General features: G+C 38.3%; 1 protein-coding gene and 1 pseudogene across 2 annotated transcripts in view; both read left to right on the top strand.

The window, feature by feature from the left end:
• The first annotated feature begins 1,910 nt into the window (after positions 1–1,910).
• On the top strand, positions 1,911–2,677 carry LOC101395960 (ATP synthase F(0) complex subunit C3, mitochondrial pseudogene; annotated as a pseudogene).
• An 11,058-nt stretch (positions 2,678–13,735) lies between these two features.
• The window catches only part of ZNF638 (zinc finger protein 638), an 85,270-nt gene continuing 73,930 nt past the window's right edge, over positions 13,736–25,075 (top strand). The window contains exon 1 of one of the 2 annotated variants that reach the window (XM_087436594.1): positions 13,736–13,885. The gene's annotated coding sequence lies outside the window, so the exon portion shown is untranslated. The remainder of the gene's footprint in view (positions 13,886–25,075) is intronic. The other variant, XM_087436595.1, reaches the window with a different exon arrangement.

Raw genomic sequence — 25,075 nt, 5'->3', positions numbered from 1 at the left:
CATCACTATAGTTTTATGGGTTTGAGAGTGTCATATAAATGGAATCATATAGTATGTAACCTCTTAAGACTGGATTTTTTCACCCAGCATAATGTCTTGAGATTCATCCAAGTTGTTGTATGTATCAGTAATTTGTTCCTTTTTATTGCTGAGTAGTGTACCAAAGTTTGTTTATCCATTCACCCTTTGAAGGACATTTGGGTTGTTTCCAGTTTGGGACTATGACAAATAAACCTGCTATGGACATTTGTGTACAGGTTTTTGTGTGAACATAAGTTTTTGTTTCTCTAGAGTAGTTACTCAGGAGTGGGATTGTTGGGTTATACAGTAAATGCATGTTTAACTTTATAAGCAAATGCCAAACCATTTTCTAGAGTGTCTGTACCATTTTGCATTCCCACCAGCAATGTATCATATTACCCTACTGCCTTTGCCATAGCTAACTAAATTAGGGCTAAGTGCCTTAGCTAAAAGGCACATTATGTTAACCAGGCCAGTGACTTATGAGTGGACTAGTATGAGAACTCTGCCAAAAAGGGGACAAAGGGACCCAAACAAATTTGAATTTGAGACTCTCAAAAAAGAAGTGAAGCAGAAGCCAAAATTAGAGGTAAAGCAGAAACCTAGAAATCCTGAGTCACCTGTATGGTAGACTAATTAAAGTAGGGAAAACAGTTGTCTATTTCAGAGGGAGTGAGGGGATGACTAAGTCAGCAGAGCTGCTGCTGGGTCATGAATGATGAAAAGTTCATATTCCATTGCTCTTTGAAAACTGGCTTCCAGCAGCTGAGCTGGAGCCTAGTACTTTTTTCTTTTCTATGAGCCTTAAAGTAAACTCTCATTAGTTATGGAAGGAACCTTTAATATAAATCCTTTATTGAAATATAATTCATATACCATACAATTCATCCATTGAAAGTGTACCATTCAGTGGTTTTGGCATAGTCACAGAGTTGTACAGCCATCAATATTGTACCACAATCAATAATAGAAACATTTTCATCACTCCAAAAAGAAACTCCATACCATACCACTAGTCAATCAACCTTTCTTATCTTGGGGACCAGGTGTAGTTCCTGCTTATATCTGAGTAACAGGTTTCCATTCCCTGCAAGTCTACAAAAGTATTCCAACAAGACAATTACAACTTACTGCAGGAACCAGGTATCAACCTACCCTCTTGAAATTACAAAGCCTACCTCCCACATGTGGTTGTTCATTCTGTTCCCGAGTACAACTCCCATAGGGCCATGAGGTGTGTGAGGTTCTCCTCCCCTAGGCTGTAAGCATATGTGACAAAAAACTGCTATCAATCTCATTTTTCCAGTGTTGGGTGTCATGTGTTCAGCCATGCCCATAATCCTAGAGTAGGAGTCCCACCCTCAGTAATGCAGTGAATAGGAGGAAATTAAAACAAGGTATCCAATAGCAGATTTGATCAGGAAGAAGAAAGAATCAACACACTGAAAATAGTTAATTGAAATTATCTAGTCTGGGGAGCAGAAAGAAAAAAGAATGAAGAAAAATGAACGAAGCCTAAGAGACATGTGGGACACCATCACACATACCAACATTTGTATAACAGGAATTCCAGAGGGAGGGGAGAGAGAAAACAGGGCAGAAAGACTTTTTGAAGAAATAATATACAAAGACTTCCCAAATTTGGTGAAAGATGTGAAACTACACATCTGAAAGGTTCAATGAACTACAAGAAGGATAAATTCAAAGAGATCCATGTGCAGGCACTATATAGTCAAATTGTTGGAAGACAAAGACAAGGAGAGAATCTTGAAAGCAGCAATAGAGAAGGGACTTATCTTGTACAAGGGAGTCTCAATAACACTGATGGCCAATTTCTCTTCAGAAACCATGTTGGCCAGAAGGCAATGGGATGAGATATTTAAAACGCTAAAAGAAAAAAATTGTCAGCCAAGAATTCTATATCTGGTAAAACTATCCTTCAAGAATGAACAAAAACCCCTCTCCTTTGATCTCTGTCACCACAGTCATCACCACTGCTGCCACCTCCCAGCAAGAGAGGAAGTGGGAGAAGAGCCCACGTCGCCTGTCATCCAAGTCCTCCAGCTGCACTGCCCAAAAGAGTGTAAGATGTTTGCCTGCACCAAGCTTGCCTGCAGCTCCGCTCTGATCCGAGCTGAATCCAGAATTCCATCCAGACCAATTTCTGCATCAGTGTTATCTTGACTGGAGAGGGCTCTGTAGTATTTAATGGGGCCCAGAATGGTGTGTCTCAGCTAATCCAATGGGAGTTTTAGACCAGTGAAATCAGCAGAGGCATTGATACTGCTGCCAAATTTATTGGTGCAGGTGCTGTAACAGTAGGAGTAGCTGGTTCTGGTGCCGGTATTGGAACAGTCTTTGGCAGCATTATCATTGGTTGTGCCAGAAAGCCTTCACTGAAGCAGCAGCTGCTCTCATATGCTGTCCTTGGATTTGCCTTATCTGAAGCTATGGGTCTCTTTTGTTTGATGGTTGCTTTCTTGATTTTGTTTGCCATGTAACAGAAATTATTACTTGAAGTGTTGTCATTCTTATTAATTAAGGATATAATTCTATGTATTTTACTGTGACTCTGAAAACTATAGTGTTGGCATCATGGAAATGTACATTATTTCCAAAGTCATTTCATTAAAGATGAAAACTTTAAAAAAACAAATGAAGGAGAAATTCATATATTCCCAGATAAATAAAAACTGGGGGAATTTGTTATTAGTAGACCTGCCGCATAAGAAATGCTAATAGAAATCCTTCAGGGTAAAATGAAAGTGCACTAGACAGTAACTCAAAGCTATATGAAGAAATAAAGAAACAATGGTAAAGGTACCTAGATAGGTAAATATAAAAGCCAGTATTATTGCTAGTTTGGTTTATAACAGTTTTTTTCCTATATGATTTAAAAAACAAATGCATAAAGCAATAATTGTAAATTTATATTAATGGGCACACATTGAATAAAAATGTAGTTTGTAATAATACCAATAAAAGAAAGGTGGAGCTGTAAAGAAGAGAGATTTTGTATATTATTAACACTGAGTTGGTATAAAGTCTATTTTGTCTAATATTAGTATAGCTACTCCTGTTTTTTTGTGTTTGTTTTGGGTGGAATGGTTTATTTACTTCAGGTCTGTTGAGAGAGTCAAAGTGTGTATTTGGAGATGTGTTCAGATGAGTAGGTGGGGTGGAAAGACATGGCTGTTGCTTGTAGAGGTGTCATTTGGAAAGAGTTGGAAGAGAAGAGAAGAGGAATTTTCTGGCCCAGACTATTGCTTAATGATTTTAAAGAGATTATCTCCTAAGAAAAAGTATGTAAGGAAATAGGTTTAAGAAAGACCAAGTCCTTCTCTACAAAAGTATGAATTTAACACCTTTCACAGAAAGAAATTCATAACAAAGGGTAAAATAAAATGTTTCATCCAGTTTTTTAGTATATTTATTTACTTGATATATGTTTTCCCATTCTTGCACTTTCAACCTATTTTTATCTTTGAGTCTAAAATGTGTGTCCTGTTGACAATATATAGTTGGACATGTGTTTTTATCAAGTCTAACAATCTCTGCTTTTTGATTGGATTCTTCAGTCCATTCACATTTAGTGTGATTATTGATATGGTTGGATTTATGTCTGCCATTTTACTTTTCATTTTCTGTTCATCTCATGACTTTTCCCCTCTATTCCTCCTTTATTGCTTTCTTTTGCATTGTGAATATTTTTCTAATGCATCATCTTAGTTCTTTTAATGATTTTTTTTAAATTTCCACTTCAGTTTATTTTTTATTTTTATTTTTGTGAAGAAGATCAGCCCTGAGCTAACATCCATGCCAATCCTCCCCTTTTTGCTGAGGAAGACTGGCCCTGAGCTAACATTCATGCCAATCTTCCTCCACTTTATGTGGGACGCTGCCACAGCATGGCCTGACAAGTGGTGCATAGGTGCGCGCCCGGGATCCGAACCCGGGCTGCCGGCAGTGGAGTGCATGCACTTAACCACTACGCCACGGGGCCGGCCCAATGATTTTTTTCATTATATAGATATTTTTGAATTATTTTCTTAGTTGTTGCTCTAGAGTTTACCGTATACATCTTAACTTTTCAAAATCCATTTTAGATTTATACTAACTTAATTATAGTGATATTTAAAAGCATGATTATGGTATAGCTCTATTGCCTCTTCCCCTTTTTGGCACTATTTTTTTTAACACATATTACTTGATGTATGGTACAAACCCAAAAATATATTGTTATAAATATTACTTTATATAATTTTATGTCTTCTAAAGAAGCTGAGAGAAGAAGAGCAAGTATATATTTATAGAGTTTGTTATAGTAACCTTCTTATTTACCATTTTTGGTTCTCTTCATTTGTTCCTGTGTTTTCAAGTTACCACCTGGTGTCCTTACCTCACTGCAATACAGATTTGCTCCCACTCACCTCCTTTGTGTTATTATTGTCAAATGGATTACATCTCTATGTGTTACATGCCAACAATACAATTATATACCTGTTGTTTTTTAAGTTCCTTTTTAAAATCACTTAACAGAAGAAAGGAGATGAAATATGCACTCATGTTGTCTTTCATAATTGCTTTTACTTGTGTCTTTATTTTTTATAAGGATTTGAGTTACTGTGTGCAGTCTCTTATTTTCCACCTTAAGAGCTTTCTTTCAGGGCTGGCCTGGTGGCACAAGTGGTTGGGTGCGTGTGCTCCTCTGCGGCAGCCCGGGGTTCGCCGGTTCGGATCCCGGGCATGCACCGACGCACTGCTTGTCGAGCCATGCCGTGGCAGCGTCCCATGTAAAGTAGAGGAAGATGGGCATAGGTGTTAGCTCAGGGCCAATCTTCCTCACTAAAAAGAGGAGATCAGCATCAGATGTTAGCTCAGGGCTGATTAAAAAAAAGAACTTTCTTTAGCATTTCTTGTAAGATAGATCTTCTTGCAACAAATTCTCTCAGTTTTTGTTCATCTGGAATGTCTTTATTTCACTTTCATTTTTGAAAGATAGATTTGCTAGATAGAAGATTCTTGGTTGACAACTTCTTTCTTTCAGCACTTTGAATATCATTCTACTGCCTTCTGGCCTCCATTGTTTCTGATTAGAAATCAGTATGTATGAGTCATTTTTCTCTTGCTGCTTGCAAAATCCTCTTTGTCTTTCAGCATTTTTACTATAATATGTTTGTGTGTGGGTCTCTTTGTGTTTATATTACTTGGTTGAGCTTCTTGGATGTGTAGGTTAATGGGTTTCATCAAATTTGGGAAGTATTTGGCCATTATTTATTCAAATTTTTTCTGCTCTTTTCTCTCTCTCCTCTCCTTCTGGTACTTCCACTCTCCATATGTTGATGCACTTAATGGTATACCACATTTCTTGGAGGCTCTGTTAACATTTCTCCATTCTTTTTTCTCTGTGTTCTTTGGGTTGCATAATCTCCATTGGTCTATTTTCAAGATAGCCAATTCTTTCTTCTGCCCGTTCAAATCTATTGTTGAACCCCTCTAGTAAACTTGTCATTTTAGTTACTGTACTTTTTACTGCCACAATGTCTATGTGGTCGATTTTAAAAATTATTTCTCTCTCTTTATTGATATTCTCTATTTATTGCAACATTGTCATACCTTCATTTACTTCTTTTAGCATGATTTTCTTTAGTTCTTTCAAGATATTTATAATGGTTATTATGAAGTTTTTGTCTGGTAAATCCAATATCTGGGACCTCTCACAGGCAGTTTCTGTTGCCTATCTTTTTTCCTATGTATGAGTCACACGTTCCTGTTTCTTTGTAGTCTTGTGATTTTTTTTGTTGAAAACTGGACATTTTAGGTAATATATTGTAGCAAATGTGGATAATGATTATCTCCCTCCCCTGGGGCTTGTTTTTATTGTTGTTTGCTTGTTCATTTGTTTAATGACTTGACTGAACTATTTTCGTGAAGCCTATTGCCCCTGCAATGAGCAGCCTCTGTTTTTGCTCCTCAAAGGTTGTAGCCTTGGATGTGCACAAGTCACTCTGGGATGACAGTGTTTTAGCAGGGCTCTTTTTCACTGTCTCTTTCCTTGATCTCTCTGTTAAGCTATCTGCCTCTGTTTGTATCACCCCTTGCTTTTAGGCTATATTAATTGCATGCTGATTGCCCTGTTGCTTCTGACCATGCCCTGAGGCATAAATTTCTCCACAGTCTGATCCAATTAAATTTGGACTCCTTTGCTTGCGTAGTTTTTTGTGTGTGTGTGTGAGGAAGAGCAGCCTTGAGCTAACATCTGCCAATCCTCCTCATTTTGCTGAGGAAGATTGACCCTGGGCTAACATCCATGCCTATCTTCCTCTGCTTTATATGGGATGCCCCCACAGCATGGCTTGACAAGCAGTGCGTCGGTGCGCGCCCGGGATCCGAACCTGCAAACCCCCGGCTGCTGAAGCAGAGCATGCGCACTTAACCGCTTGCCCCATCAGGCCAGCCCCTGCTTGGGTATTTAAGACCAATCTCTGACATTTGTTCTGTCCTCAGGAGACTCTTTTAGCTTTTTGTTTCCCTGATTCTCTTTTAAACCTGCTGGCCTACAATTTAGCTTGTTGGTATCATGAAACTATCAGCTTCCTCTTAATTTCTTATCCAATTTTTCCATTGTTTCTGAGATCACCCTTAGGCTTGAACTTCCCTATACTCTGTTTTAAATAAAGTTATTTCCTCTGAGGAGAGCTTAAGAGCTCTCTGTTGTTATGGCCTGCCTCTTTCCTTGGCCAAAATCTCTGAGCCACTGCTCCAGAGCTGGTGTTGGGGACAGTGGCACACTTCTTTTGGAATGACCACCCTGGTTTATGAGCAGGACTCTGGGTAGGGGTAGTATCCTCTGGTCTTCTTGACTTGCCTCTCCTCGAGTTGAACCTCTGCCCTACCAATGTGTTGGGACAAGGCCAATCAGGGTCATAGTATTTTTGGCCTGCTTTATCTGGGATTGAGCCTCCACCTTATGAGTGTGGGCTGGGTATAAGAAGGGAGCCCTTAACTTCTCTGCTGCACTTCCCTGAAATTTAGCCTCTATAACATGGAACTGGGAGGGAAAAGTAATGTTGATGGCCTATCTTTCTGGATGGATACCATATTCTTTGGGAGCTAGGGGAAGGGGGAGCCCCATCTTATTATCAATACCAACTGGAGTAGAGCTTCCATCACACTGAACTTGGTGGTGGTGAGCAAGCAGGTTTTGGCTCAAGTGCCACAGATTCTCACTGTTCTTACTGAGATTTAGTAGATTTTCTTGAATAAATGTTTCTTCATTTGCTGTATGCCCTTAGGACAATTTATAGAGACTTTAAATGGTTGTTTTTTAGTAATAATTTTCACCAGTATGGTTAATTCACTGGGGAGTGTGTCTATAGAACTCTGCATGCTTCTATTCTCAAAGTGAATCTTTCTCTTGAATTGCTTTTATAGCTAGTATGTAGACTCTATACATAGTGCTATAGCAGTAAGGAGTTCATCCGATGAAAATCCTGAAGGTAAAGGATTATTCTCATTTTATGCTTGAGGAAGCTATTAATATTGCTTAAATTAGAGTTCAAGTCAAAATTCTATTGTTTCTAAATCCCAGGTCATTGTTCACTGATTAATATATCATGCTTTTGATTTGTATTTTTAATGAATTGAGACCCTAATCGTCAGATAACAAGTGCATTAGTTATGCAGTGCTGCATAAAAAATTACCCCAAAACTTAATGGCTCAAAACAACAATATATATTTTTATCCTTACCATTACTATGGGTCAGGAGTTCAGCACTGACTTAGCTAGGCAGTCCTTGCTCAGCGTCCCTCATGAGATTGCTTTTAAGATATTGACTTAAGCTGCAGTCATTTGAAGGCTTAACTGAGGCTGGAGGTTCTGTCTCCAGAGTAGCTCACTGCAATGGCTGCCAGTTTGGTGATGTTGTTAGCATGAGTGAAGTCGGGTACCTGCAGGTTACTGTAAATATTAAGATTACCTTTTGACCTTGTTCCCAACACAGACATAAATGAAAAGAAGTTAATCTTGTCAATTTGCTATTTTTTTGTCAAGGGTCACAAGGATTTATGAGCTTGTTTTACACAAGAAAAAGAATGCCTTCAAGGATCACCAGATAACCAGCCCCCAGCTGCTGTTGACGCCCAGAAGTCAGATTGCCCAGGGGCTTATCATGAGTGAAAGAAACACAGATTACCCCTTTGTTTCTATGAAACTCCCCCTGCCAAGCCCCTTAGCTCTCTAAAACACCCTGCTCTCTTCTCTTGTGAAGGTGGATTTGAGAGACCTATTCTCCCACCTACTCATTTTGGCTAATTTGAATAAACTTTTCTCCATCTCCAAGCACCCGATGTCTCAGTGACATTAGTTTCTGAACTTACATATATTATACCTGGGTACACCTTATAGTCTGGCACAAATGCTGCAAAATTCAAGTATTAGTAAGAATCAGGTTTGCTTGATGTTTATGTTCTTTTTCAGGACATGAAATGGCTGTGGGATTTCCCAAACTTTCGTCATGCCGTGTGTCTTTCCCAATAGGTAGATTTGGATTCTAAAGACAGCAGGGGAGCAATAGTTGTCCCCAAATCCTATTTATTAGGACACTTGCACTTGAGATAAAATAATGATGGGATTCTTTATGTGACTGAGACAAAGCCTCATTTATGTGAACAAATCACAGGAAAAAGTTTGTAATGACTATTCTTTTTTCTAATACTTTCAGGTATTAAGCTGTGACTGTGCTGAGCAGGCAGAAGCTGAGCTCTGGATAGAGCTGCTCGGTACTTTTTATCTGGCCAATCAGAAAACAGAATGGGTAAAAGAAGAGGATGGGGAATTGTGGAATAGACTGATGGTAAGAAGAGGATGTAGGTAGGATAGCTTTTCTTCTGTCAAGAATATTGACATTTTTAGATGGGAATGAAAATTTCTGTAAGTGCTCCTAGGAGACTGGAAGACATAAAAGCTTGGATATAGTAGCATGGATATAGTAGACTCTAAGATAAAGAAAATATTTTTCTTAGGAATGCCATAAATATTAATGAGCATCTTTCAGTTTACAGGAGATTTCCAGACTCACATTTTATGGGAAAGCTAATCTAGTCTCCTCTCATCCCCCTTTGTAGTTGTGAGACACTGAAATCCAGTGAGGTTCATATCACAGCAGGGGCTAGAAAGGTAACTCTTGTGATTCCTAATCCAGTGTTTTATTCAATGTTCTATATTGCCTTAAGTGGCTTATAAGGCTTTGCATGCTCTGGTCCTTTGCTACTTTGCCATCCTCATCTTGTCCTTCCTCTACATCACTCCACCTCAAAGGAGCTGGCCTTCTTATTATTCTTCCAACACACCCAACATGCTCCTTTTCTAGGGCCTTTGCACTTGATGTGGCCTCTAGCACAAAGCTCTTCTTCCAGATATCTGTATGACTTTCCTCCGTCTTCTTTTATATCTCTGCTCAGATGTCACCGCATCAGAGAGGACTTCCCTAACTATCTAAAGCATTACCCAGCCCTTGCTTCATCATTTTCCTCTTATTTGCGTTATTTTGTTACCACATTACATATTTCTTTGTTTATGGTTTTTTTCTACTAAAATGTAAATTGCACAAAAGCAGGTACTTGATTTTTGTTGACTGCCGTATCTTCCATTGCTTAGAATAGTGGTGCAGAGTAAGTATTCAATGTAATGTGAGTCCAATTATGTCACTCCTTTGCTCAAAACCTTCCCAGCTCATTCACAGTAAAAACCAAAGCCCTGAAAATGGCCAATGTTATGGACTGAATTGTGTCCCCCTGCACCCAATTCATATGTTGAGGTCTTAACCCCCAGTATGTCTCAGAATGTATTTGGCGATAGGGCCTTTAAAGAGGTCATTACAGTTAAATGAGGTCAGATGGGTGGGCCCTAATCCAACATGACTGGTGTCCTTATAAGAAGAGGGAGAGACACCAGGGATGGTGTGCATAGAGAAAAGCCCATGTGAGGGCACAGCAAGAAGATGGCCAACTGCAAGCCAAGGAGAGAAGCCTCAGGAGAGACCAAACCTGTCCACACCTTGATCTTGGACTTCCAGCCTCCAGAACTGGGAGAAAATAAATTCCTGTTGTTTAAGCCACGCCTGTGGTGTTTCGTTCTGGCGGCCCGAGCCGACTAATACAGCCTGTAAGTATTCCTGGTTCCCTCACCTCGTCTCCTGCGTCCGCTCTCACTCATGCTGTTGCAGCCTCTGGTCTTCTTGCTGTTTCTCAAGTACGCCAAGGTGGCTTTCACCTCAGAGCTTTTGTATTTTATGTTCACTCTGCCTGGAATACTCTTCCTCCCAGATATCTCCAGTGCTTATTCACACACTTCAATCAGGTTTCTGAATGCTGCCTTCTTAGTGATTCTTTCTTGACCATCCTGTCTAAATTGCAGCTTCTGTCACCTCCTCATTCCCTGTGATGTTGCTTTGTTTTTCTCCATAGCACTTATCACCATCAGGCATATTGTCTATTTACTTGTTTATTGTCTGTCCCCTCCATCAAGGCTGTACATGCCATGAGGGCAGGACTTAGTGTTGCCTTGCAGTTTGTCACTGACTCTTTGGTACCCAGAAGAGTTCCTGGCACAGAGTAGGTCCTGAAGTAATATTTATTGGATCAGTTGATGAATGAACAAGTGGTCCTGACCCATGGGTGTGGACACATAGATCGGTAAGACGGACTAGACGGTCCATAAATCCATTTCTCACATGGAAACTTAATAATTTGCTGTTATTTGTTTTTTAAAGGGAAGAGGCATTTCAATGAAGGGGGGGAAAGAATGATTTACTTAATATCTGGAAACTTCATTACTGACAATACATTTGGAAGAAAACAAAGATCCGTACTTCATATCACAAAAATAAGTTTTAGATTAATTAAATGTCTCACTAAAAAATAAAATTATGTACAAAAATTTAGAAAGCTTAGGAAAATTTTTGTATAATTTCTGGGTGTGTATGCTTCTGGGGGGTGGAGTGAGGCTTCTTAGTTAAAAAAAGGACTCTCGGGAGTCAGAAAAAATTGACAAATTTGATTACATTTACAATTTATCATGCTAAAGACATTAAAAAAAATCAACGGGGAGAAACCAATTGCAAAATATTTGACAAAGGGTTAATATTGCTAATATTAATGTTAATATTGCTTATATTTACTAAGAACTATCTCCTGATTAAAAAAGAGACAATCAGCTCATTAGAAATATAAGCAAAGAATATTAAAAAGTTTTTTGTGGGCCGGCCCTGTGGCTTGGTGGTTGAGTGCGCGCGCTGCGATGCTGGTTGCCCGGGTTCGGATCCCGGGTGCGCATCGAGGCACCACTTCTCCGTCCATCCTGAGGCCGAGTCCCACGTGCAGCAACTAGAAGCATGTGCAGCTATGACATACAGCTGTCTGCTGGGGCTTTGGGGGGAAAAAATAAAATAAATAAAATCTTAAAAAAAAAAAAGTTTTTTGTGTGTGAGGAAGATTCACTCTGAGCTAACATCCGTTGCCAGTCCCCCTCTTTTTTTGCTTGAGGAAGATTAGCCCTGAGCTAACATCTGTGCCAGGCTGCCTCTATTTTGTACGTGGGTCACCACCACAACATGGCTTGAAGAGTGGAGTATGTCCATGCCCAGGATCCAAACCTGTGAACCCGGGCCACTGAAATGTAGCCTGTCAGACTTAACCCCTATACCATGGGGCCAGCCCCTAAAAGGTTTTTTAAAAGGAGGAAATGCACATGACCAGTAGATGTGAAAAGATGCTCAACAATTTCATACACACACACACACACACACGCACACAAATTTTTACCCATTAGGGTCATTCATTCTTTCATCAAATATACACTGATTTTCTACTGTGTGCCAAGTATCATTCCAGGTATTGGAGATAAAGCAGTGAAGAAAACAAATAAATATCCCTGACATCATGGAACTCATGTTCTAGTGGAGAGTGATAGATAACAAATAAGTTATATGGTATGTTAGAAGGTGATAAGTGCTGCAGAAATAAAGCCACATTAGGGAGCAACATAAGAGGTTGCTTTGCCCAACTCTAGGGAAATGAATTTGAAAACCTTGGATGCTCTTCTAGGAGAATATAAATTACAAAAATGATTGTGGAGGAGAGAGAGAAATTCTAATCAAATTATATATCATAAAATATTTAGAGAAAGCTGTTCAAGAGAAGCCCGTAGAAATAAAGCACCAGACAAGATATTTCAAAGGTGAATTCTACCAAAGCTTTAAAGAAAAGACAAATCCAATGATATTTAAATTATTTCAGAGTTTGGAGAAAGAAGTGAGGTTGTGGAGAAATGGTCATTCTCCTACATATTTAGTGGAAGTGGGAATTTGTGTAAGCTCTTTGGAAAGTATTCTGACAATATCTATTAAAATTAAATATATATACACACACATATATATTTTTTTAATGTATTTATATACATATATTGTGTATATATATATATACATATATCCTTTAATCTAGCAGTCTCACTATTGGTATTCTAGCCTTTAGAAATAAAAATATCATTTGGTAAGGCTGTTTGCATATGGCAATGTTTGTAGTATCAAAAAGACTGAAAAAAACTTCAGCCTTCAACAACAGGTTGAATAATTGAGGATGGAGCCATACTATGAATATTATGCAACTATTAACAAAAGAGAGGATATATGTGGTTCACTTGGAGAAATGTCAGTAATCAGAAAATGTTAATGTGTACATTTTTGGAAAAAAAGAATAAAGAACATTTCCCCCCATTACTTGCAAATAACATGTTTATGTATATTTGTATGAATCTAAAGAAATGTGTGGAAGGAAACACATCAAGCTTTAACATTGGTTATTTGGAGCTTTGGGAGAGCTTGTTGGCTCTTTGTTGTTTTTGGCTTGTTGCCTTTAGCAAGATTTTTAGTTTGAAATGAAAATCCGATAAGATAGATTTTATAACAGGCTTTTCTTTCAGCCTTTTCTATGCTTATTTTAATGTGAATACAAGAAATACATCTGCTCGGGTGCTAGGTAAAACTGATGCATGAGACTCAAGGTAGATGGAGTGGTATCTGTAAGGGAGGACTTGTGAGTTTTACCAGATTTTGCCGAATGATTGTGTTTTTATGCTTATATAGTAGAGTAACCTTGAGAAGTTACTCAAGTTTTCAACCTAAGGGTTTTCATCAGTAAGATGAGGGCTAAAAATATTTACCACACAGGTAGGTATTTTTATTGTGAAATGACATATGAAAGGATTTTCAGCGTTAAGTTTTTAGCTCAATAGGGTTTAACTGAATTCTAATTTCCTGATATTTTGAGTGGCTATGACATAGATCACATGATTGCTATAGGGATGCAAAAAAGAAAACAAAAGGCGAGAGGGTAAAATCTTAACAGGCAAAAATCTTAACCATACAAAGTATTATGATATCAAGTGCCAGATGAATACTATCTATTTTAATGTATTATTGAAGGCAAAAATGATCAGGGAAGACTTCATGGAGGAGGCGAGACAATACACGTCTTACGGATGTGCATGACTTGAATAGGACCGGCAGGAAACAGGCAGAGGCACTGACGCGGGTGCCTGAGTTTTGCGGTAGACGCCTGGAACGCCACCCGCGAGAGCGCCCTCTCCCGGAACCAAGCTCCTCTGGCCCTGTCTCGTGCCTCCGGGCGAGCGCGGTGCCGGCGGTACGCAGGCGCCGGGAGTCGACGAGGGCTCGCAAAGGCTCGACAGGCGCGCATGCGTGTAGCTCCCTGGAGGCGGTAGCTTCTTCGGCATCGAGACTGGAGGCTGAGTGCTAAACTGTGTGGGGCGCAAATGCGATCCGGCTGTTAGTCGGGTAGGCATAGGTAGGACCGCTGCCTGGTGGGGAGTAGGGGCTGGAAGGCGGGAGCCCATAGCGTGGGGGTCCCGAGCCTTTCCTGAGAGATCCGGGCCGACTATTGTATCTGTGTCGCAGCGGCTGCGCACAAAATGGCGGCGGGCAGACGGCGGGGGCGGGAGGAGCTTGGGGGACCCCCGGGATGGGAAGGGACGCTCGGCTGCCCCGCCACCGCGTCGGTTTACCTCACCGCCCCAGAGGGCCGGGTCGGGCACCGGCGTGGACCCTGCTCCAGGAAAAGCCGCCGACGCCGCTGCACCGGGCGAGGACCGAGAGCAGCCTTCGGCACGGCCGTGGCGGCCCCTGCCCCATCGGCGCGGGCTGCCGAGGCCGCCGGGCCTGATGGAGGAAGCGGTGGTGAGGGAGCGCCCGTTCCCGTCGGGCCTCGAAGAGGCGGCGGAGCTTGAGCTGAGCCGAGCCGTTTGGCAGGCGACGTTGTGCACGAAGCGTGGCGAGAAGAGCGTGTTTGTGTTTGGGGCTGGGGAAGGGGGAGTGTTAGGATCCAGCGGCGTCTGCTGGTCCGTGTGTCCTGTGCCTGCCTTGTGCGGGGGGTGAAAAAAGCAAAGAAAATGCCACTTCTGTGCGGGATATGGAGGGCTCGTAAATGGCTCTGCTGCTTACTTGCAGATTCCTCCGAAGAATCGCGAAGACGATCAGTAGTGATTTATTTTTGTGTGATGCCTAGCTGGGGCCCCGTTCTGTTAAAGGTGGGGGGAGAATGTAAACCACGTACATGAATCCTTGAGGACGTTTGAAACGGATCTTTTGTTGTGCGAGCTAATTGCGAATGAGGGAGACTTACTCCCAAAATCTTTACTTGAACTAGACAACGAAGGCTGCTCTAATGTTAATTTTTCTTAACCTGAAAATTTGCTTTTAGGAGAAATTTTGGGGGAAAAAATACTGTTTTAATCTGAAGGAGTTCTGAAGAAAAACTTGTTACCGGGATCCGGCGATTTATGTTGGTTCAAATTCTTTTTCTAACCAGCTCTGGAATGGTGCAGAAAATATTTTCTTCAGTTTTTTTCCTCATTTGTTGTAAAGGGTTAACTTATTTTTCAGGGATGATGGCTGGTTCAGATTTGCGATTAAAATTGATACACTGGAAACAGAAATTTACAAAAAAAGTGATGAGTTTAGTGAAGCTTATACAGAAAAATAAACGCGTAATTTACATTATTTCAGCATAGCTTTAAATTTTGTTGACTGTTAGGCATTCTAAACGTAGTGGTCTTTTGTTGCATTCTTTTTTTTTTTTTTTTTTAATTTGACAGCATTTCATATACACTTTATTTTGTATCCCCATACTCTGTAATATGCACTTTTAAATAATTAAATGGACTCCAACATGTTAATACACTAAAATGTGCTGGGCTATTCCCTTCTTGGTGGTTTGTGTTGGAACCAAGTAAGGATAAAGATAAAACAATTGGAAGAAATCACAAAATCTCATTCGTTTTTATTAACTAGTTTTCAGAGTGTGTTTATTCATGTCACACATATCTATTATCTTGAATATTGGATATATTTTAGTTTTGTAATCTCTTGTATTTTGTTAGGGAGGGTGTATACAGCAGATACTCTGGTTTAAAAAACACTCCTTAACCTCAGTGATCGCTGTGTACTTCGTGCCTGTCTTAAAGATTTTCTCCTGGGTGCTCTTAAGAAGATGTCTGGAAATTTTGTTTTTATGTAGTGACAGAAAATGAGAGACAAATAGTTTAGTGGAAAGAGAATAGGCTTTGAAATCAGAAGATCTGGATTTGAATCCCTGTTTTCCTCTTACTATGTGTGGGAGGTTTGGGGTAAGTTATTTTAGTCTCTGAACTTTTGTTTTCTTATCTGTAAAATGGTGATAATACTGCTTCTTGCTTGGGCTTGTGAGGATTAAGTGAGACAATGTGTAGAAAGCTCCTATCCCTTGGCACATACTAGGTGTTTAATAAATGTTAACTGTTACCTTTATTACAAATTTTTAAGTGCTTAGGCAGCCATCTTTTGATAGAAAATTGTAACCTGTGGATACTCCCTTAGAGGAGTTGGCCTTAGAAGAGGCTCAAAGGAATTTAGATTAAATTGATAGAATTGTGGAGCTGAAAGATCATCTAATCTTTCCTTAAAATATTATGTGCATCTATAAACTTTATAAATGCCTCTCTTGTAGTACTTATCGAAATATTGTAACCATTTATTTATAGGATTGTTAATGTTTGTCTTTGTATCTGTCCCAGTGCCTGGTATGTATGAGATGCGTATGTTGAGTGAATGAACTCAGCTGGTAGTTGCCAGAGCCTGGATAAGAATACAGGCCCTTGGAGTCCAAATCATGATCTTTCTACTGTGGTTTAATGTATACTGGTCAAGGTTTGAATGAATCTGTCTCATTAATTCTTAATAAAGTGCTTTATATACTAAGAAACAGTGCTTACAGTATGGATACCCAGTAACATAGTTTGGGCTGTTTTGCAAAGGAAACAGGAGCTACTGGATGTCGAAATGTGGTGGTTTAGAGATCCTCTAAACTGAAAGTAATTATATTTGTGCTTAAAGCCAATAAGCCCCTGTTTGTACCCAACTTTACCTACTCTTTCCTTGCTTCAGCTTTATTTACTGTAGTCTGAAATTTGTGGTTGAAAATGGAAGGAACATAGGCATATGGAAGATAAGAGAATAATGGAAAGGAAGAAGGGTGAGGAAAAGTTGAGGTGTCGAAATAAAACACATAGCTATACTAATGATCAGCGAGGGTCAAGAGTAACAAGGGATTTGTTTGAAAAGAAAAAAGTTCAGGGAGTATAGGAAAAAGTTAAGGTATACATATTTTGATATTCTCTTAGTGGTTACCTTGGGATACATATATTTTGGATTATTTTTCAACTCTTTTGAACCCCTTAGATACCAAAATATATTTATTCTTCCAGTCTTTTAAAAATTTCTATACTTTTTTTGTGCTTTATTTCTACATTCTTCATTTTATTAAACTTGCAACTAATTTCCCTGTTGATGAGTGAATGTTGCCAACTTTCTTTTCTTTTGAGTTTCTTTACTTTAAAAAAATTATTATTATGGAAAATTTTAAACATACACAAAAGCAGAGAGTATTATATAATGATTGACCCATGTACCTGTCACCAGCTTCAACAATTACAAGCTAATGGTCAATTTGGTCTTCTGCCCCCTACTCTATATTGTTTTTAAGCAAATCCCATATATCATTCATTAATTTATAGGTCAAAATTTTTCTATAAAATATTTAGAGAAAAACATATGCTTATCACTCCTAAAATAATAATTCCTTAATGTCAGATAGTATTCACATTTCCCCAGTTGTCTCATATACCACCCACGTACGTGTGTGTATACCTATATTAATTTAATTTGTATTTCTTCTGCAGTAATGAAATTTTCAGAAATTACCCAAGTCAGAATAAAAGGAGCATACACCTACCTGCTTCTTAAGTAAAGCATTTTGTTTATTATCTAACATTTTTTGAGTATTTTGAGTTAGGTGTAATTTTAATTAATTGTCACATCAACATTCTGAAGTGAGTACTGTTTTTATTCCCATTTTTCATATGAGGAAACTGAGGCTTGAGTTAACCAGCTTGCTCAGGGTCACATTTTTACCAAGCAGCAGGACCAGAGTTAAAACACTGAATGTAGGGTCCAAGTACTTGAAAAACACTATGCTACTTTATCGTTAAATTTTACTTATGGGAGTTAACCAGTTTTGCATGAAGTCATTCACTGGCACCTCTCCTTGCGGGGTGGGTATCCTCAGATCAGTGGAAATTTCGCCAAAGATCAGATTATTATGGGTTGCATAATAGGCTGACTAAGTCAATAGTTAGGGAGTAAACATGTTGCAGGAAAAGAAGAGCCAAATCCAAAAATGTGTTTAAGGCTCATGCTCTTTATCATTTTGCAGGTTTTCTGCCTGTTGCCATGCTTATAGTCCTTTTTTTAACGTAGTAAGTAACGAAGAAGTTCAGTAGTCTGGTGTTGGACTTAAAGGGTTGGGCCATTAACTGTTTCTCAATGAGTGAAAGCTGTGGCAGACAGGAAAATTCCTTGTCTCCTCTTTCCCTTCCCTCTATCCTTACACACACACACACACACACACACACACACACACACAGGAAAATTCCTTGTCTCCTCTTTCCCTTCCCTCTATCCTTACACACACACACACACACACACACACACACACACACACCACATTTTTTTTCCTGATCTATTTGAGAGTAAGGTGCTCCTTTACCCTAGTTTATTTCCTAAGAACAGGATATTTTCCTTTGTAGTCATAGTACAGTTATCAACCTCAGTAAATTTAACATTGATAAAATTCTTTAATCTACTGTATTCTGATTTTGTTGACCCAATAATGTTTTTTTCCCCTCCAGTACAGTCAGTCTAGGATCAGACAGTTGCATTTAGTTGTCATGCCTCTTTAGTGTTCTTTGCTCTGGAACGTTTCTGTAACCTTTATCTTTTGTGAAGTTGACATTTTTGAAGAATAGATGATTTTTTTTTTTAATAGAACATTTCTTATGTGGAATTTGTCTGATGTTTCCTCTTGATTAGATTCAAATTATGTGTGTCCCTGGCCAGAAAAAAATCACGTAAGTGATGCTGTCCCCCTATGGTATCAGATCTGGAGGTGCATGATGTCCTTCTGCCCCTTATGGGTGATATTATGTTTGGTAACATATTTGGTCAAAATGTTTTGATTTTTTTTTTTCCCTCTTGAACTAATTGATTTGTGGAGAGACATTTTAAGACCATGTGAGTGTCCTACTCCTCATCAAAATTTCCCTCTAGATTTAACATGCACAGATAATTTTTGTCTGAATTATGTCTGAATTTGTCTGAATTTTGTCTGTATTATGATGGTTACAAAATGATGATTTTCTGACTCAGCAGTCCCTCTACATTTACATTGATTGATTGGTATGGTCCTGTTTTTTTCAGTGGTTTATAATTTATTACTGTTCAGTTGTTTCTTGCTTTCTCATATTTCATATTTATGTATCTTCCACAGCAAGGTGCCTGGTTTCCAGTGCTATCAACACATTTACTTATTGGTTCAATCCTATGATATATCTAAAGTAATTAAGAATTGCTTCACCCATACCACTACAAAAAAACAACAAACTACTCAAAAGACTAAGAATTTATTTGTAGTTCTCTCCTTTCTCCTAGCTCCACCCAAACTGGATATCTAAATCAAATAGTGGGTTCATAAATTAGTTGCATTAGTTTTCTTTTTCCCTTTCAGAGATTATGGTATTCATTTGGAAAACGACTGAATTAGTTTGCTTTCAGTTTTAGATTTTTTTTCCCTCCTTCCCATCCTCATTTTAACTTAAAAAAAAAACGTAGATTGTTAACATGCTTCTAAAAGTCAAAACTATATAATAAGATGTACTTGATGAAATATCATTTCCATTTCCTTTCAGTCCTTTCAGTCCATTACCCCTTATAGGTGACCCACTTCATTGTTTTCTTATTTCCCTTTTTTTTTTGCTAAGGAAGATTGGCCATGAGCTAACATCTGTGCCCATCTTCCTCTATTTTATATGGGAGGCCACCACAGCATGGCTTGACAAGTGGCATGTAGGTCTGTGCCCAGGATCCGAACCTGTGAACCCTGGGCCGCGGAAGTGGAACATGTCAACTTAACTACTATGCTACCGGCTCAACCCCTCATTTCCATTTTTTATACAAAAAGTAACATTATATATGCCCTTTTATACTTTGTGACGGCTTTAAGGCATTTGCCATTTTAAGGCATTTGGGCAGATAGTTTAGGTATGCTTAATTGAAGATTTTGGAAACCTATTGTAGGCAGATAGGAACATTTTTTGGCTGGCGCACTTCGTGAAAGAAGTGAACAAACAAATGGCAGGGAGGGCAAGGATGCAGTTAGGCCTTAGGAACAATTGGAACTGGTTAATGAATGTCTTCAATACTGTATTTACCTCTTGGTCCTGCTTACCTCTGTTATATTGGCTTTATTTTGTTTCAGTGTTTGTGCTTTCTCACTAAGGCAGTAAATACACTGCCAACAGCATTTGAATTTTAACATCCACCACTTTTTTCACTTCTAGTTTTAAAAAAAAAATCCCAGGAGAGATTTCTTTATTTCAGCTTGGATCTGGTGATTTGTCTTGGACTAATGCATTATATTGAGGGTAGCAAAGTAAGCAGGACTACCAGTGGACATCTCAGAGGGGCATCCTTTACTATGGATACAGTGTTGTTTATAGAGACCCATTTATGTATGCAGTGCACATGATCTTTAAAAAAAAAATAAAAGTACATCTAATTATACTCACGTATCCCATTTACCAGAAAGTTGTTTTCCTGGAAATAATAACTTAAATCATTGCTATATCGGGTTGTTAATGCATGGTTCTCATGGTGATTTGTTCCTGGTGTTGTGCATTAGCAAGTTGATCTTTCATTATTTTTTCAAATCTGAAATCATAATGTTTGTCAATCCTTTCAGGTAGGTGAAATTTGTTGATACCCTTCCTGATACCAAATAATGTTTCTAATTGTCTGCTTATTTTTTCTTTCTGTTTGACAATTTCCTTGAGGTACCCACATTTTGGCATTTTAACATCCAGTGATCCTCTCTATCCATACTTGTGGCACCTTCAGAATTATGACTTGCATGTCTTTTGTGAGACATGAGGGGACAAAACTAATGGTAGAAAGGAGTTGTCTGAGTGGATCTATCTAGATCCTAGAAGTGATTAGCAGGTTGAGTGCCAGTTAAACTGAGGAAAGCACAGAATGACATGTCCTCCCTCTTGTATTGATGGGCCAGTGTAATACCTGCCTTAGGTGCGAAAGTGATTTTATATATTCTGAGACAAACAGTTGCTCTAACAAAGCAGTACCAAATGAGGTATGTGGTTATATATCTAGAAAAATAATGGTGGTTTTTTCCTTTGTGGTATAGAAAACTGTTTTTATTCTTTTTGACATGTCGTAAGGGTGATTTTTCTTTCTTTTTGGGGAGTAGTAATGAACATGTATTACTTTTTTTATAATGAGAAAAAACAAAGCTATAAAATAAATTTTAATTTAATGTATCTAGAACACAGCATGGAAAGAACACCTAGAAGAGCTGTAGGTGCTAGTTGTGATCTTACCGCTTAGTTCTAAGGCTTTACTTAATCTGTAAACGGGGATTTCCTTCCTCACAGGGTTGTTGTGAAGCTTAAATGAGATAATGAATATTAAATTACATGAAGTGCTGTATTCACGTGTGGGGTTTGATATAAATCTTTTCATTATAAATCTAATGCAGCCATTATGATCTGGCTAATTTTTGATGATGCTTTTAGAGTTTTAGATTATAGATTTCTTTACCAATATCTATAAAGAAAACTGAGAGACTTCATCAAAATAACAGGCAGTTCTTGATTTGTCCATGGTAGTGGACATCTCAGAAATAACTCATGGGATCGAATGGCAGTATCTTTTTAATCCATCAAGCCATTTCTTCACATCTGCCTCAAAAGCTCAGTTTCTAGGTGCTTGTAAAAGAATTTTTATGGTTGACATTTTATTGAATATTTCTTGTTTCAGAATGGCATGTTTTAGTTCTTAAAAGGACATACAGAAGAGTTTTTAACTGTTCCTTGTCAAAATAATAAAAATTTCTTCAGGAGTTTGGAATGTTTTGTGACCATTAAACATTCTGGTTTTGAAAAATATTAAATATAGGAAAATAAAATGTTAATTGAAAATAGTATAGTTCTAATTTCATACAGTAAAGTTTGATGTACCCTCCTCCCCTTCTCATCCATGTGTGCAGGCACATACACAGAACTAGAAGAAATTATATCAAAATATTCACACTAAGTGATAATTTTATTGGTAAGGATTTAATTTACCACTTTTTATTGTTTTCTATATCAAGCATATATTATTTATATAATCAGGAATAAGAATTTATTTTAAAGGGTTAATGTTATTTAATTGCAGTTGTTTTCAAAGGAGTTAATAATTAAGAAATCAGGTTTCAACTCAGATTTTTCCAAGTTAGTTTAATGATTTCATAAGTTGGATATCCTTAAATTCCTCTTGGTGAATGAACCTTTTTATGGCCAGAGCTCCTGGAGTTAAATGAAAAAGGCTTTATAATGGCTGTCTTTGTTTGTTTTCCAGGTATTAATGCCAAATTTACCCTTGTCTTCCTGGTTCCTGTTTCTTATCACATTGTTTTCAGGTTATATCGGTATCACTCTCAAAAGACAGAGAGTTTATTTTCTTTGGTGTGACATAAGCTAATTCTTTTTTTTTATGTGTGTGTGTGTGTGTGTGTGTGTGTGTGTGAGGAGGATCAGCCCCGACCTAACATCCATGCTAATCCTCCTCTTTTTGCTGAGGAAGACCGACTCTGAGCTAACATCTATTGCCAATCTTCCTCCTTTTTTTTCCCCCCCAAAGCCCCAGTAGATAGTTGTATGTCATAGTTGCACATCCTTCTAGTTGCTGTATGTGGGACACGGCCTCAGCATGGCCAGAGAAGCGGTGTGTCGGTGCGCGCCCGGGATTCGAACCCGGGCCCCCAGTAGCGGAGCACGTGCACTTAACCGCTAAGCCATGGGGCCAGCCCTTCCTAATTCTTAATCAGAGGTTTCTTATCAAGAACCCTTTGCTTGTTTTGCTTAATTTTACCTTCTTCATTTCACAAATTAGTTTTTTCCACCAAAAGGTATAATGAAACAGAGAGTGAAATAAAAAACTGTTTAATCACGGATAAGTCAGTTAAGTCAAGTGGAAAGGAACAGTGTAAGGAATAATAAACTAAAATGAGATGTTAGGCTTAAATCTGCATTTATTATTTTATATAGCCTGTTAATCACAGCAAATTAGCTGATTTTGTCTTTCGTTAGACCTTGGTGTGATAATGTTAGATTAGATTGAGAAATATGAACTATTTTTTTTATACCCCCCCCCATTTCATTTTCTGGTAAGAATCTCATACTTAATATTTAGCATTTCCACTCTTTGTTTTGGAAATGTTCAGACATGTAAAAACGTAGAGAGGAAAGGTAATAAATCCTAATGGACCTGTCACTCAGCCTCTACAACAAATATTTTTGCCAGTCCTGCTTTATGAAACTTCCCTCACCCACTGCTCACCTCAGACACACACCGTTTTTTTTAGATTATTTTAAAGAAAATCCCAAATTCATCATTCCACTATGAAAGTACTTTAGTCTATAACATTTGACTCTTTATGTCAGTGCATCAATGAATTTGTGCACATAAGTGTAGATTTTCAGTTAATATTAGCCAAGGAAAAAGTGTAATGTTACACTGGAGCATACTGTTGTGCAGTTGAGGAGCTTACTTTTTTCTGGTCTCTTTGCATTTTGAGTTTTCTTTTTTTTTTTTTTTTAAGATTTTTGCACTATTAGGAATTATCGCTTCAAAACACTAACAGCTGACTTGTTGGATTTCTTTTATCTCTGGGCTTCCAGAGCACCTATTATATTGTAGTTCTTCCAGGGCAGGTTTTATTTTCTAGATATTTAACTGTTATTCTTGTGAATCTGTTTATTTTATTTTATTTTATTTTATTTTATTTTAATTATTTTATTTTTGAGGTAGAGAGGCCCTGCACTAACGTCTGTTGCCAGTCTTCCTCCTTTTCTTTTTTTTCTCCCCAAAGCCCCAGTACATAGTTGTGTATCATAGTTGTGAGTTGTAGCTCTTCTCTGTGGGACACCACCTCATCATGGCTTGACGAGCATTGAGTAGGTCTGTGCCCAGGATCTGAACCGGTGAACCCTGGGCTGCCGAAGGGGAATGCATGAACTTAACTGCTGAACTGCTGTGCCACCGGGCAGGCCCCTGTGAATCTGTTAAGAGAGAAAGAGGTTGTGTGTGAATTGGAATAGGAATTATTTTTATAATTTCTATTGTTGCTCATCTCTTATCCTTTTTTTCCTCCCTAAATTTAACTACCCTATCCTTTGCAGAGGCAGAGATTTAAAAAATATTGATGCTCAGGAGTGTGATCTGCCTGAAAAGCCGCTGCTCAATGAAAGAGTGAGGAGAGGGCGAGTAGAACTAACATTTATTGGGCTGCTCTTTTGCCAGACGTTATACATGTTTATATTTTATCTAACTCAGTTCTTAACAATAATCCAAGGAGGAAGATACTTTTCCCATTTTACAGATGTGGAAACTGACGTTCAGAGTTTTGAGTAGCTTATCCAAGATCTCAGTTGTAAATGGCGAATCTGATATATTTCATACCCTTCTCCTCTGGTATAAAGAGATATATTACTAGCTTAGAAATGAGTTTGAAACATTGCATATGTTATTTACTGCATTTATTGAGTTGTTAGATTAATAACTTAATGTGTGCCATAGGAGATAATCAACGAGATTCTTGTGGGGTGGGCCTTGGAAAAAATCTTGAGGAATGGGTTTGATTCAGAGAGGGAGGAGTATTCTAGGTAGTGGGGTGTGAATAAAGAGTGGAAGCAAGAATGTGTTGGAAGGGGTAAGGAGATAGCAAATAGACCAATTTTGCTGTAACAAAAGATGTTAGTTGAGTATTAGCTAGTAAGATGCGAAAGGTAGGTAGGGATCAGGTTATACCTTAAATGCCAGTTTGATGAATTTGGATAATATCTTAGAGGCGGCAGTAAAGTGAAGATTTTTATGTAGAGGAGTGGTACTAAAAGAAGTGTTTTAAGGATGTTTATCAGTTAGTGACAGAATGAATGGGGATGGAGGTCAGCTGTGGTGTAAAGTGATGAGGGCTAGTAATAGTGTGGTGATGGTGGTGAGAGGAAAAAAGTACATATTGGAGATACTGACAGGACTACATAGAATTTTATGATTAGTTGGAGATGGAGAATAAAATATTTTTGAACCTTTTTGACTAATGCTGTAGAGAGCAGAGGATTGCAAATGGATAATTTTTGGAGAAAGTTCAAAAGTCAATAAAAACAGTAGCTAATAGTTGGCATAAGGTTCCTATCAAATATTTTTTTTCTATCTTCACACATTATTTTATCAGATGGTCCTGAGGTTACCAAATATTCAAAGGTTTTAACTGAAGCTATATCTTATCTTGGTCCAGAATTTTATAGCTTTGTCAGAAATAAGCAGTCAATAG

This window comes from Ceratotherium simum, chromosome 11, assembly GCF_057802395.1.
Source record: "Ceratotherium simum simum isolate JZ-2026a chromosome 11, ASM5780239v1, whole genome shotgun sequence".
Lineage (NCBI taxonomy): Eukaryota > Metazoa > Chordata > Mammalia > Perissodactyla > Rhinocerotidae > Ceratotherium > Ceratotherium simum.
The sequence above is the reverse complement of the archived record's forward strand: the minus strand, read 5'-3'. Positions and strand labels throughout refer to the sequence as shown.